This window comes from Chiloscyllium punctatum, chromosome 36 (genome assembly GCF_047496795.1).
Source record: "Chiloscyllium punctatum isolate Juve2018m chromosome 36, sChiPun1.3, whole genome shotgun sequence".
NCBI lineage: Eukaryota > Metazoa > Chordata > Chondrichthyes > Orectolobiformes > Hemiscylliidae > Chiloscyllium > Chiloscyllium punctatum.
Genome location: NC_092774.1, coordinates 70,713,980 through 70,714,519, shown reverse-complemented (window position 1 = coordinate 70,714,519; position 540 = coordinate 70,713,980).

Here is a 540-nt window from a genome sequence, read left to right as displayed (position 1 = left end):
TTTTTCTTCCACTAGAAAGTGGTCTTCCACTTTGCGCTGTCTGAAGTGTTATCCCTCACCACTCCTTCAGCCACCTTTTAAGAATCCTTTCAACCTGTTTTTCTAACAATTGTGGAGGTGAACAAAAGCAAACATTTCACTTCTCCTCAATGTCCCATTTCTCCTCCTAAGAGCCATTTTGTCATGTTGTCTCTGTTACAAACAGCCAAGTGCACTTGGTTTCTGAATTGAAATTTTGCCATTGAAGTGAACAGGATTAATATTTATCGATGGCTAGCTGTGTTTGCATAAACTGTAATTATCCACCAATACAATGTCTTTTGTTCCACCAAAACTGGAAACAATGATCTGTGTTTCTATTGCAGTCCGATGTAGAAAATCATCCCAGCGATCTTCACGTTATTATAGTTTTCTGAGGCCAGAACATCATAACGTGGCAGTTTGATGTGACTAAAACCTGGATGGAAATCTCTGGATTCTGTTGTAAAAGTATTGGTATAATGTGATTCACACTGCGCGGTCACCAACTGAACGAAGCGG